At 36.2% G+C, this 14490-nt stretch overlaps 1 protein-coding gene across 1 annotated transcript in view; it reads right to left on the bottom strand.

Annotated features, from left to right (window-relative positions):
• Window positions 1-14490, bottom strand: part of LOC307152637 (uncharacterized protein) — a 121016-nt gene that overhangs the window by 77144 nt on the left and 29382 nt on the right. The window lies entirely within an intron of this gene.

A 14490-nucleotide genomic window follows, 5' to 3' on the forward strand; every position in this document is an offset into this window, starting at 1 on the left:
TGTTTTGTTCTGACTTTAGTAGCTTGTTTTGTGATGTTCAGAGTTGATCTGTTTGTCACTAGTTTGTTTATTGTCACCATTGTTGAGACTCATATGCTGATTCTTGATGTCTGTGTGTTTAAACACAATAACTTCTTTGCACAAAGTATTTTAAAAATGTTTGATATTGCTGTTGGATCTCAAACTGTAGAATCTCAGAGCTACAATCACCAATACTAAAACAAGACATCAAGCATATAGTCAAAGATTTAGACTCTGAATGACATCAGCAAATCAGGTCACTACATGATGATAATGTCATTGTCATCAAAACATATTGTGATCTGGTCATGTTTTCTCTTGCAGTAACAAATGTGCTTTTTAACACAACCAGTCAGAGAAAAACTAATATTAACAAAATGAAAAGGGTCAAGAGCCCAACTAAAGAAAACACTAACCACCATAATGGTAACTTGAAAAGAAAAATTCCATAAAACATTACCGTCTAAACTTGTGTTGAATCTCAAGAACTTTTGTCGATGTATGACAGAAATAAAGTCAAACTGGTAATAATAAGTGCAACAATGTGTAATTAGGGCTGGGCGATATATCGCGCAATATTGTTATGCGCATCTCGTCAGTAAAGCCGGTTCCCTTGATTACTAGTAAATCACCATCACCTGCTTTCAGATGGAGCGGTGTTAAATTAACACTCCTGGGGCTGTGAGTGTATATGAGTCCACACTCAAGAGTGTAAAGTGTTAAAATAAGAGTGTTAAATGAACACTCAAGAGTGTTAAAGTTAATGAGATAATTAAGAGATTAATTTAGTGATTATTGAGCATTATTGAAGACACCTGATGTTAACAAGCAGAATCACTGAAGGAGAAAATCACAAATTGTAAGTTACCATTAAGGTGATGGGTGTTTGCTTTAGTTGGGCTCTTGACCATTACATGTTTACTTTAACTTTTACTGTTTGTTTTGTCTGCTGTTATTGATTTATAACAGTTAAATGAACAAAGTAAAGTGTGATCTGATAGTGTTGGTTATGTTTTGACATAATCATGCTGTGATCTGAAAAATGAAATTTATTGAAATCGTTTGGTTTAACTTGTTAGCAGCAGTTTTGTGATTCTTCAGCCTACGATTATCAGTACTTTACTTATATTTCAAAATATCTAATCAACATTGCTCTGATCAAAACACTTTCAAATGTATTAATTTAGAAACACAGACATTAATAATCAGCCTGTGAATCTCAACAATGGTGACAATAATAAAGCATGTTGCAGTGGCTGCCACCAATCACAACTCATTAATGGCTCCCATCATGCATTGCGGTATGAATAAATTATGATCTGAATTGTCTATGTAAATTACTTTTCCTAATTGAATATTCTGCTCGTCACCATTGTTGAGATGCATAGACTGAATCTTGACATCTGTGTGTGCCTAAAAGAAAGATATTTTTTAAACAACTTCTAAGAAATCCTTTATATTATATAAAAAATTCTGGGCATTTATGCAGATTCATAGTTATGCTGTAACCAACAACATACATCGAAGTCAGAAAGAAGGATCTTAATGAGTTCAGTGATCAAGTTCAAATGATGATTGTCATAATATAACCAACACCCATCAGATCACTTTTTTTCTTTGCTCATCTGGCAGTTATAACTCAGATACACTGTAAAAATTAAAGGTGCCTGGAGGAACCTTTTGGGGTTCTTCACTTCGCCACACCGGCGGAACCGTCTGTAGATCCTCTAGGCCAGTGGTTCCCAAACCTGTCCTGGAGGACCACCAACACTGCATGTTTTCTTTTTCTCCCTAGTCAAACACACCTGATTCAACTCATCAGCTCATTAACCCATGTGATAATGAGCTGATGAGTTGAATCAGGTGTGTTTGACTAGGGAGAAAAAGAAAACGTGCAGTGTTGGTGGTCCTCCAGGACAGGTTTGGGAACCACTGCTCTAGGCACCCTTTAAAAAGGGCCGGTTCTCTGAGGAACCACACAGGTTTCCTGAGGAACTCTTATATGAAGCACTGTGTGGAACCACTTTGGGTGCCTCCAGGAACCAAATTTCTATTTTTATTTTATTTGTATTAAATTAATTTCATGTTGTTACTACGGTTACCATAAACTTCTATTATAATAAACAAACTGAACCAAATACAAAATAAGAATTGTTTATTACATATTTTAGATCCATTTTAATACATACACTTCAATGCACTTGGGGAAAAAAGCTAGTAATAGATTAATATCAATGAATACACACAAAAAAAAAAAGCATAATACATAAGTAACATGAATAATCAACCATGTGTATACAATAGGCTACACAATAAAAGACATCTCAACAAAATGCATAGAAAACACATGTTCCATGTAATAAATCAATGTAAAAAATTAAAATTGACTAATTAAAAATGTCCATCTTCACTTAACTTTAAAACATTTGTGTTTCAGTCCGATGGTTAGTCTGACATCACTGTTTCCAAGTCCAAAAGCTCTCTCAGATGCCAAAAAAACAACAACAGTGCTAATATGCACTCATTGTTCTGTAATATTCCTGAAAATTATGATCCTAACCTTTATCTCTATTCCGAAATCTCAGATGGTTTAGCTATTCAGCTATTTTGAATCATAAAATGTTGAAGTCTGGGATGCCGTGAGACTGGAGACTGTAATGTTCACTATGGCTTTTGAAAAGCTTAAATGTGTGACTTGAATCAACAGTGCTCATAAATGGTTGTTGAGTATTCTCAATATCTAGAAACAAGATAAAGGAAGTAGAAGTAGAGGCTTCGACCCGGAAACAGTATTCCTTATGTCACAACAAGCAGAAAACATTTTCCATTTGAACAGAGTTAAGGTGCAGTAAAATGATCTGTTGTTCTGTGAATGTTCACTGGTGAATTCAGTCATTTCAATAAGAATCCACACGATCAGCAATTTTGTGTGGTGGTTCATACATTACATTGCTACACTGCTGACAATGGTCAATGGACCTTTTTGCCTGTGTAATTTCACGAAATTCACAAATGTGACGCACCTTTACTCACTGCAACATAAAATGCAATCAATTATAAAATCTTCACAAGGGACATGTGAGGTACTTAACGAGTTAGAAAAGTGAAAAGGTGCATCAGCTTTCTTTTTTTGTTTGTTTTTCTTCTTTTCTGGTGGATGGTCCAGGCACTTCAATGATTTTCAGGTCTACAGGAGGATTTTTATTCTTGTTCAAACTTCAAACTTGTATTTCAGCTAACCGAGGTCCCTGCAAAGTACAAAATGTACTGTTAGTAAGGTTATTAAAGTGATAGTTGTGAAATTTAAATAATTTCCTCAGCCTTGTGACGTTCCAAACCTGTTTGACTTTCTGTCTGTGGAACCCAAAAGCAGATCTCGGGCATAATGCAACCCCTGTCACCATTCGCTTTCACTGCATGAAACACAAGCAGAAAAAAATTGTGTAAATCATTCATGTAACCATTCTTATGCACACTTGTCTAGTTTAATTCAATGCAACAATTTATGTAAAAATGGTTAAGCTCCAAAAATGTCCCAGAAAAGATCCTAAAAATAATCAATGAGTTCACAACTCATGTGTTATGGTTTGTGTTGTAAGTCTTATGAAGCCATTTAATAGCTTTTTCCCTTTTTTGTCGAAAAAGACCAAACTTGAAGTTATAATTCAGGGTTCAAATGTCTTATATTCAAATCCATATGATTAAGGTATAGCCTATAAAACATGCATAGCATTATTGGCTCCAAACCTGTGATATTACATGATGTAACATGAATGAGATTTGAGATTTTCAGAGAATAACTGATTAAAAAACAAGTAAACAGTCAAACAATACAATTGCACACAGAGTTCATAGTAATAAACAGAGGTGGAGAGTCCAGGGGTCAGAAAGTAAAAGTCCTGCCATATATTTATTCCACCCATGAACTCACACATCAAAAACTCCAGTGTTAAATGAACTCTCCTGGGAGTTTATTTGGCTCCAGACTCAAGAGTGTTAAAGTTAATGAGCTAATTAAGTGATTGATTGAGTGATGATTGACCATTATTGAAAACACCTGATGTTAACAAGCAGAATCACTGAAGGAGAAAAATCACAATTTTAGTCACCATTATGGAGATCAGTGTTCGATTTAGTTGGGCAGTTGACCTTCAAATGTTTAACTTTAGATTTTGTTTGGCTGTTGATCTGAGTTATTACAGCCAGATGAACAAAAAGAAAAGTTGATCAGGTGGTGTTGGTTATATTTTAACATAATCATAATTTGATCTGAATCACTGAACTCATTTAGAGCCTAATCTCAGACTTAAATGTATATTGGTCATTACAACATCACAGTAATTCTACAGATTAAGATCCATATTTTTCAATATAATTTAAATTATTTCTTAAAAGTTGTTCTGATAAAGAAAAAGAAAATCTTTCTTTAAGGCACACACAGACATCAAGATTCAGTGTAGGAATCTCAACAATGGTGATAAAAAGAATATTCAATTAGGAAAACAAGACAATTCAGATCATAATTTATTCATACCGCAATGCATGATGGGAGCCATGGATGAGTTTTGATTGGTGGCACCCAGAATGCACTGCAACATGCTGTATTATTGTCACCATTGTTGAGAATCACAGGCTGATTCTTGGTGTCAGTGTGTCCAAATAATATATTTTTTCAAAGTCTTTTGATCAGAACAACTTTCAAGAAATTTTTCTGATTACATTGAAAATGATTAACATGGCATAATATTAGAATCACAGGCAGCTGTAATCAACAAGGTAAACTTAAGTCTCTAAATGAGTTTTGTGATTCAGGTCAAATTATGATTATGTCAAAACATAACCAACACCACCTGATCAACGTTTCTCTTTGTTCATCTAAGAGTTATATCCCAGATACAACAGCCAAACAAAATCTAAAGTTATTAGTTTAAGGGTCAAGAGCCCAACTAAAGCAACACTGATCACCATAATGGCAACTTAAAAAAGAGATTTTCTCCTTCAGTAATTCTGCTTGTTAACATCAGGTGTTTTCAATAATGGTCAATCATCACTCAATCAATCTCTAAATTATCTCATTAACTTTAACACTCTTGAGCCTGGAGCCAAATAAACTCACAGGAGAGTTCATTTAACACTGGAGTTTTTGCTGTGCGAGTTCATGGGTGGAATAAATATATGGCAGGACTTTTACTTTCTGACCCCTGGATTCTCCACCTCTGGTAATAAAGTACTTGCATGTGGTGCAGGTACTTACTGTAATTCAATGTTGCCACTGAAACATTGTACTGGTTGTTCTGGGGAAACAAAATAACAAAGCTGATTATTCACAACATAATATTTATTGACCACTAAATGGATTCAAAATGGTATGTGAGAGAATGAGGGCACCTGTATTAAGTAAAGTTAGGCTAAACAAAAACAGACCAAACTATATTAACCTGCTTTTGTTATTCATAACAAACGCCAATGATGACAGCAGGAATCAGCTAAATTAGTTAGGCTGTATATCAGCAATTTGAAGACACAGTTGTACAGAATATGTTGAATTGAATGACTAAATTTAAATCAATCTAAGACAATAAGTAAATAATTTCCATTTGTTCATTAGATCAACGTAGTTAGCATCGCGGCTAAAACCTTCATACCAGATACTGTACAATAAACGAGTGGTAAACACTGTAAAAACGTAGTAATGTATAATACATTTAGTTTATATATATGTGTGTTTGAATATATAGTGAGTATTTATATTTCTTTGGCGAGTTTACAAACCTTGTAACGGAGAGCCGAACAAACGGCGAAAGCTTTGATGAGGAGAGCCGTTACTTTCAAAGTTCAAACCCGATGACGTCGATCAGCTGAGCTTTGTTGCGCGCGAGCAGCGCGAGCATCACTGAAGCGACGACAGCAGAGGAATAGCAGCAGTTTCGTGAATGAATAAAACCTTTATCCTCCTGGTTCTTCTTCTTCAAATAATCATTTATGAAGAAGTAAAAAATATTATTTTATTACTATTATTTATTCAACAATAATTAATGAATTTTTATTATTAATATTATTATTATTTATTGTTGTTGTTTAAGGTTTAAATTAATCAATAAAACAGGCCTATAAATGTAAGCTACCCAGGTGAAAAAGACGTAGGCTACTGTTAAATGTATTAAAATGCATTAAAGTAGGTTATATTTGTATTGAAGGCCTACTAAAAACACACTGAAGTACATTTTTAATAGTAGCCTACGTATTTTTCACCTGGGTATGTATACTGAATCAAACTTAACCCTCTGAGGTCTGAGCTGTTTTCTGGGCCCTGGAGGTGTTCTGACATGCTCTGACATTTCTGGTTATTTCTGTTACTTGTGACATTTTCATGGCTAAAGTCTAATTACACTGTATTCAGCACAAACTCTGCTACAATAATATATCAACAGCATGTATGTAAAAGTTTGTAGTTTTGAGATAATGACATTTATGCGTGGTTTGTGAAAATACAAAAAAAAATTCTCACTGAAATAAGGCCATGAAACCCCTACTGATTATTTCTTCACAAGACTTTTGAAAATTGTATGACGTAGCCTAGAATATTTGCTGCAAAACTATGTGAAAATCACCCTGACGGCTCATTCAGAGAAGACAATATATTGATTTAAAATTTTTACGACGTGTTTTGTGTTAGAAAGCCTTATGCGGAAGGTGTGATCACCTCATTAATATGTAAGTTTTTCTCACCTGAGAAAGACAAAGAACCTCCCCAACGGCCCTATTAGGAGCTATCCTAATATAGCTCCTAATAGCCCTGTCATTCTGAGCAACCTTGCACAAAACTGTAAATGAGGAGATTTAAAAAAGAATGGCTTTTAAATTGTTTGGATTTATTTACAACACAACATAACCCAAAGATACACACCAAATGCCAAAAAAAAACACTTCAAAGACAGACCTTTGTGCCATTCCTAAAAACATTGTACATACCTTTAATTTCCAAGGTGTTTGATTTTCACTTTACCATGTTCATGTTCCAGAGACTCATGTGAATGTTGAAGTCGGCAGGACTCAGTGGCATCTGGGCCCTGAAAAAAAGTGAACATACTGATATCAAGAGAAAGGCCTGCACGATTTTGGAAATAAATATTAGATTTTTCTGGTTAAAATTGCTTTTTAAAGTTCACAAAATACACACACACACACACACACAAATGTTTCCAACAATATATAATATAATGAACACAAGGTTTGTTGTGCCTTGTAGGCATAGGCTATGCGCAGTGCTGGGTAAAATAATAATAACAATAGATAGCAGGATAAATCTTCCAAAATATTTCAGTAACAACCAAGCTAGAGAAAAATATATTGATTATCATGTTACTTCAAATGTTTCCATTCGTTATGATGATATGAAATGAGATACTGTAATAGTAAAAACATGAAGCCGTTTGGTGCGTTTTGCTTTTCAAATTTTCAAATGATACATTCAAACGCGATCGCGCTGCAAAATCTGATACATTCAAACGCGATCGCGCTCAAATATAAAACATTATGGTTACTTGGTTACCATACATATCTACGTTTGACCAGATATCCACAAACACAGTAGGCTTAACAGTAAACACGGGTCTAAATATTATAATATTCCCCATATATCTAGCAACAGTTCAACTGCAATGTGACATTTATGCAACAATAACAAACTAATATGTAAAAATTTCTTACCTTAAATCTTTCTTGTCTTTAAATCGCGTTCTTCTTCTTCTGAGGTAGCCTAAATCCAATGTAAGCTCTGGCGCGTCTTTCAAACACAGTAAGGAGTAAGTTACGAAGTCTCTGCTTCTTTGTTTTGAGGTGATGAGGGCGTTTACAGGTCTGCGTTTCTCCGCATGGATCATTTGCATGTCAATCGCTCGTGCGCTCGTAGGCGTGTTCAAATTAAATTTAATGAGGACGCGTTTGAGAAACTGTACATGCCGCTGCTTTTGTATGGATTACTTAAAAAATAGAATATTTGTTTTTTATATTATTTACATACTTTAAAAATAGAGATTCCAAGCGTTGTATAGACATGCGTTTCAAGTCTGTGTGACAAACATTCGCTGAGTTACAGTTCATTTTCTGTCGCGTTTCAGAATGAGTTTCACATTGAGAGAGACGGCAGAATGCGCATCATGTTTATTTTCTTTGTTTTGCGAAAAACACAACATTTTATTTTTATTATGAGTGTACACAAATAAAAGAAGACATTTAACAGTTTTGAATGTTGTACAATACAAGTATGTAAAATCAAAATCAACAGAGTATTTTACACTGATATAAAAAAAAACGAGCATATCACGCCGGCGTGATTGTCGACCTCAGGGGGTTAAGTAATAATAGGATAATAATAATATCATTCTGGCCTCACTGAACCATTGGGTTCCTCCAGATGCTGGCTTTAACATAAGAGATCCTCCAGGAACCACTTAAATGTTAAAAGATCTTCCAATAACCCTTTTATCAAGTTCCTGTATTTTCCCCCAAAGCACTTCGAGGTCTCATGGTAATGAAAAGGTGACTCCAGAACCTCTGAACTAAATACAAAGTGCTTAAAGGATCCCATAAGTTCCAGCAAGAACCTCAAATATTGTCAATCCTCCTCCAGTAACCCTACTATAGGAGAAAGAGCTTTGAGGCACTTAAATTACATTTTTAAGTTCCTTGAGTATCCGACAGGATATTTGAGGCTCCTTTAGTTTTTACAGTGTACAGCAGACAAACAAAGTCTAAAGTAAACATATAAGGCCCAAGAGCCCAACTAAAGCAAACAATCATCGCCCTAATGGTAACTTACAATTTGTGATTTTCTCCTTCAGTGATTCTGCTTGTTAACATCAGGTGTCTTCAATAATGTTCAATCATCACTAAATTAATCACTTAAGGCGAGACACTACAGGTGAATAGGGTAAAAATTTTAACTAGCAGATATCATCATGAAACTTTTCCAGTTGATTACCAACATTAAGATGAGAAAAAAATGTATTACAAGTTTTCTGTAATTTGATGTTTAAATATGCAAATTAGGCAATATCTAATCAAATATGCACTAATTTGCATATATTTTAAAAAACGAAATCTGAGTATTGGATAAAGCCAGGTTAAAAATTATTTTTTCATTGTGTTCACATATTAGATGGAAAAAAAATTACAGAGGGATTTATGGATATCTACTTTTGTTATCCTGTAAATCAGAAAATACTGTCAATAGCCTTAAAAAAATGATTTTCGCCGTGTTTTTTGGAATAAAATGTTATATAAATCAGGCTAGGAATAATTTATTTACAAATCCCTCTGTAAATGTCTTCATAATATAACTAGGTACAAGACTGGAAGGTTTGGTGTATATAGGTGCTACTGAAGTGGAGATTTCGAACTTAGAGTATGAGAGAAAAGTCATTTTGAGAAAACGGGCTTTAAAGATTTTTCATCAGCCAATGAGATTGCGCATTCAGCCCTTTTACTTTCGCGATTGGTTGCTGATAAAAAGGAAATGACCATATTTGGATCCGACAGGATTGTACACAAGAGAGAGAGCTTCCTAACGGTGCTTCTGATGAAAGGGTGCCGGCAGAGATCGCGGAGCAGCATGTTAATTAAGAACGCAAACTTTTGTTGAATTTATGAGAAATCTACAGACGCAAACAGGCAAAGTGTAATAAAATAAAGACCTAAATGTGTATTTCGGACTTTTTTTCAACACAAGTCTGAAAGAACACATGTTATTGAAGACAAATATCCAAAAATCTCAAAATTGACCAGTAAAAAAAAAAACGATGTTTTTGCCTGCCGTGTCTCGCCTTAATTATCTCATTAACTTCAACACTCTTGAGTGTTCATATACACTCCCAGGAGTGTTAATTTGACACGGGAGTTTTTGCCGTGTACAAAGAGCCGTAGTTAACTGACAAGCTGATCCATATCGCATTAAATATCGCTGGCGATACGTCCGCGATATTAATGCGATATGGCTCAGCTTGTCAGTTAATTACAGCTATTTGTAGTAAATGCCGCTCCATCTGAAAGCAGGTGATGGCGATTTACTACTAATCAAGGAACCGGCTTTACTGACGAGATGCGCATAACAATATCGCGCGATATATCGCCCAGCCCTATGTGTAATGACTCGAAGTCAGTTGTAGTTCTTGTGTTTGTCTTTTTTCTGTTATTGTTTTTTCTCTTTCCGTCAATGATTCTGCTTATTAACATCAGGTGTCACCACTAATGGCTAATCATCACTTAATTAATCACTCAATTATCTCATTAACGTCAACACTGCTTCAGTGTTAATTTTAACACCCTGTAGTGTGGACACATATGTACACTGAGGAGTGTTAATTTAACACTGGGGATTTTGCTGTGGAGACGTCTCAACAACATTTGGGCTCTGAGTGCAAACCCTATGCTCGGTTTTTATACAATTTGTGTGACATTTTGGCTTCAAAATGTCAAAAATCAATTGTGGATTTTTGCAGTGGTCAACAATGTGTAATTACGCAGTTTAATTCTCACCACATCGCCTGCTTTCCCCATAAGCCTATCCAGGACTTCTTGTGACTTCTCATGAATTGGAATAGCACGTTTTCTCAGGTATAAAGACATGAGATTTTCCCACTCCTGTACAGTGAATCTGTCCGAGTCATCACCCCTAAATATTGGTGGTTCTTTTACACTCTCAGAAAAAAAAAGGTACTAAAGCTGTCACTGTGGTGGTACCTTTTCAAAAGGTACACTTTTGTACCTAAAGAGTACATATTAGTCCCCCAAAGGTACATATTAGTAATCTGTACCAAAAAGTGTACAAAAGTGTACCAAAGGTACATATTATTAGTAATATGTACCTTTGAGGGACTAATATGTACTCTTTAGGTACAAAAGTGTACCTTTTGAAAAGGTACCGCCACAGCGACAGCTTTTGTACCTTTTTTTCTGAGAGTGTACATCGGATTGCATCACTCATTTGACATTAGACAGCGTCATCTCAGTTGGCTTTTCAGAATTACTGCTATGTGCTCTTCTAACAGATCGTATTTGAGCAGTAATGGACTGACCCAATTTCTCAGCTATTACACCAAGTGAACGCAAATCTGGGTTTTGGTTAATTGGATTTGCCATGGCACGGTCTACATATCTTGTGGAAGTCAGAACGGATGTATCAAATGCCGTGTTAGTGTTCTGGGTTCAGAAGGTATTTTGAAAAGACCCCTTCCCCTCACAAATTGACTACTTAGGTCAAATGACACATTGTAATTCTCCTCCTCAGTAACTAACACCCTCCGCCATGTTTCTGTATTGTAACTGTCAATTAACTTCAACTTTAGAACAATAAACAAATTATAAAATAATATAATATTGTTCTGAAATATTGTTCTGAAGAGCATAAGCTAATAATAATTATCAATCAGTAAATAAATTGTTTGAAAGTCCGAATTCAAGTTGATGCGTTTTCTGAGGGGGAAAAAAAACAGTCCAATTTACTTCATATAAAATATGATGTCCTTCAGTCCTTGAAAAAAATACCTAAAACCAGTCACTACAGCCTCCCATGGCGAATGAACAGGTGTCGATCTTTAGATGGATCCTTAAAAGGTCACGGCACCATTGTAACCGGTCCCTCGTGATGGGACATTGACTCTGTGTTGTGTGTGTAGAACAATGGACACCAAACTTCTATAGCTGGCTCTTTATTTCCTGGACAATAAAGAGCTGGACAAACAAAGAATTAATCAATAAACATGCATTCTGTAGCTTCTCTCAAAACTCTATCTTTGGCTCTGCGAGCCACGAGACATCCTCATCTCAGATTAGCTTAGCTTGAACTGAGAGAAGCGAGAACGGGCCCAAAGTTAATGTCCCTGTAAACCGGAAGTTACAAACCACTTTTCTCTAGTGTTGTGACGTATTTCCAATGAAACGGAATATTGAATAGAGGGCAGGGTTTTACTTTAGCGCTCCTCCTCTCCATCTCTCGCTGATATCAAACTAACGGTTTGAGAGTAGTTGCCACACCCTCGCGCCATAGCACATGACAGGAAGAGAAGATGAAACTCGAGCACATGAAAGTCATTTCGAGGGGGGAGGGAAGGATAACGTATTTGATTAAAGATTATAAGCAGGGTGCGATTTGCTGGGGGGGATGCGTGGGATTTCCCCCTTTCTGGTCAATTTATCCCTGCCTCTGCTTACTTATTTTTATCCCCGGTGGGGATAAATTTATCCCCCCCTCAAAGTGATCAGTGCTACTACATAGTGGCGAGGCGGATCACAAAACTTATCACGGATCCGTGGTTTGATTAAAGTCCATTTTATTTAAAAATGCGCTACTTTGGCTGGCTCCGCAGCCTCTCTGTAATCACCACTCTGCAGACTTGCTCAATCTCAATGTCCCGCCCACGGCGCTGCCCAGCCAGCACAGCCATGTGGGGCCCAAATGGGTTTGACCTGGGCTATCTAACTGGGACCCAGCCAGTTTTGTCCTCGGTTTCCATGTAGGCCCCACATGGGTTTGCCCAGATGAAATGAACACTGCTTAGTGTGCACAGTACAGGCTGTTAAATGTAACACTTAATCAGTGTTGGAGGTAATGAGATAATTAAGTGATTGAATAATGATTGTGCATTATTGATGAACACCTGCTGTTAACAAGCATAATCACTGAAGGAAAGAGAAACACAAGAACTACTTCCGGCCACAGCCTTGGATGAAATCAACTGAAGATAAAATACATTACATCTCTCAAGATATGATTAAACAACTCCACAAACAGCATTACCAGCTTCACTTATTGTTAACCAGACTGACTTTATTTCTGTCAGACATCTACAGAAAAGAATTAAGAAGAGGTTTAGATGTTGATTACTTATTTGAAAGTAATAGTTTGATTTGATGTTACCACTGTGGCGATCAGTGTGTGCTTTAGTCAGGCTCTTGACTTTTTAACATTAGCTTTTCTCAGGCAGCTGTGTCTGTTTGTTATGGTGAGAACAGCAAGAGAAAATATAATCAGATGCTGTAAGCTGATTGATGATAAGAGTAAAATCATCATGTAGTGGCTTAGCTCATTGATTATGAGTGAGGTTTATACGGGTAGTATGTTATTCATTTTGTTTTATTGTTGTGATTCTACAGAAAGAGAATAATAAAATTTAATCAGAACATCAAACGATTTTTAACATGCCATTTACATATTTTGGGCTCCTGTGAGATTTACTCGCACACAGACATCAAGAATCAGCATATGAATCTCAACAATGGTGACATGCTTCATGGTGCAATGCATTCTGGGAGCCATGGATAAGTTTTGTATGATGCACTCAGAATGCATTGCAGCATGAAGCATGTCACCATTGTTGAGATTCATATGCTGATTCTTGATGTCTGTGTGCAAGTAGAACTTTCAGTAGTCCAACACGTGTAAATGGGGTTTTAAAAATCATTTAATGTTCTGACTAAGCTCTGCTGGATCTCTTGCTGTAGAATCACAACAATAAAACAAAATGAATGACATACTACCCGTACAAATCTTACACATAATATCAGTGAGTTAAGCCACTACATGATGATTATATTCTTATCATCAATCAGCTTACAGCATCTGATTATCTTTTCTCTTGCTGTTCTCACCATAACAAACAGATACAGCTGCCTGAGAAAAACAAATGTTAAAAAGTCAAGAGCCTGACTAAAGCACACACTGATCGCCACAGTGGTAACATCAAATCAAACTACTTACTTTCAAATAAATAATCAACATCTAAACCTCTGTTAATTCTCAATAAGAACTTCTCTAGATGTCTGACAGAAATAAAGTCAGTCTGGTTAGTAATAAGTGAAGCTGGTAATGCTGTTTGTGGAGTTGTTTAATCAGATCTTGAGAGATTTAATGTATTTTATCTTCAGTTGATTTCATCCAAGGTTGTGGCTGGAAGTAGTTCTTGTGTTTCTCTTTCCTTCAGTGATTCTGCTTGTTAACAGCAGGTGTTCATCATTAATGCACAATCATTATTCAATCACTTAATTATCTCATTACCTCCAACACTGATTCAGTGTTACATTTAACAGCCTGTACTGTGCACACTAAGTAGTGTTCATTTCATCTGGGCAAACCCATGTGGGGCCTACATGGAAACCGAGGACAAAACTGGCTGGGCCCCAGTTAGATAGCCCAGGTCAAACCCATTTGGGCCCCACATGGCTGTGCTGGCTGGGTGGTTAACCCTCACGAGTAATAGCCTATCAGCACTTGCGAGACGGTTGCAGGTCTTTTTTTACGCCGATTATTCAACATATTACTTAAGCGGGAATAAACATCACAATCTGATTATCTGTTTCTATGATGACGAGCAGAGTTAGTGTCCCAGTCACACCACTGAGAATGGCCGAAGTTACACACGGTGTTTTACTCAATTGAGGCTAAAGCAAAGTTTTTTTTTTATTACTCACTCA

The sequence above is a fragment of the Squalius cephalus genome (genome assembly GCF_949319135.1).
Source record: "Squalius cephalus genome assembly, chromosome: 2".
NCBI classification, from domain to species: Eukaryota; Metazoa; Chordata; class Actinopteri; order Cypriniformes; family Leuciscidae; genus Squalius; species Squalius cephalus.